We start from the raw sequence: 1,064 nt of genomic DNA on the forward strand, positions 1-1,064 counted from the left end.
CAATTCCATCAAATTAGCACTGTGCTGAACCAGTGAAGACAATCAACCACTCTTCTACCTCTCCCTCTCAACCCCTCCCCCCCTTCCCCTCTCCCTCTCATCTCCTCCAACTCTCCACCTCTCCCCTTCCACACTCTCCACCACTCCCTCTCCACCTCTCCACCCCTCCAACTCTCCTCTCTCCACCCCTCCACCTCTACCCCTCCACCCCCTCCATCTCTCCCTCTCTATCTCTCCACCCCTCCACCCATCCCTCTCCACCCCTCCACCCCTCTCTCTTCTCCACCCTTCCACCTCTCCCCCCAGCCCTGATGCATGCTGTGGTGGTTCGGTAACGTGACAGCCATCATCCAGAGGATGTACTCTCGGCGCTCCCTCTACCACACCCGTACCAAGGACCTGAAGGACTTTATCCGGGTCCACGGGCTGCCCAAGGCCCTGGAGCAACGCATGATGGAGTGCTTCCAGACCACCTGGTCCGTCAACAACGGGCATCGACGTCAGTGAGGTGAGCTTACCAGGTTTTATGATCTGACCCTCATGCTGTGAACAGGTCAAAGGTTACAATCTGTCTCTGTCATTTTAGGTTACTGCCATACAGAGTTTGTATCCAAAATAGATTTCCTATGGGCCGTTCTGGATCGCACAAGGCTAACTGACTTACTTAAAGTGAATTTAGCCAATGGTTATTCTATGAGGTTAATACATAAAAAAATTAAAAATAAGTTTACATTTGTTAAACTTTGATGGATAGAATAGTAGACAGATGTGGAATGTGTTCTTTATTCTCCTCTCCTTTTCTCTCCTGTCCTCTCCTCCCCTCTCTCCTTCATCTCTCCTCTCCTCCGCTCTCACTCTTCTCTCCTGTCTCGCTCCTCTCCTCTCTCTCTCCTCCCCTCTTTCTCTAACTGTCTCCTCTCCTCCCCTCTTTCCTCTCCTCTCTCCTCTCTTCTCCTCCTCTCTCCTCCCCTCTTCTCTCTAATTTTCTCTCCTCTCCTCCCGTCTCTCTCCTCCCGTCTCTCTCCTCCCGTCTCTCTCCTCTCCTCTCCTCTCCTCTCCTCTCC

This window comes from Salmo salar, chromosome 16, assembly GCF_965601325.2.
Source record: "Salmo salar chromosome 16, fSalSal1, whole genome shotgun sequence".
Lineage (NCBI taxonomy): Eukaryota > Metazoa > Chordata > Actinopteri > Salmoniformes > Salmonidae > Salmo > Salmo salar.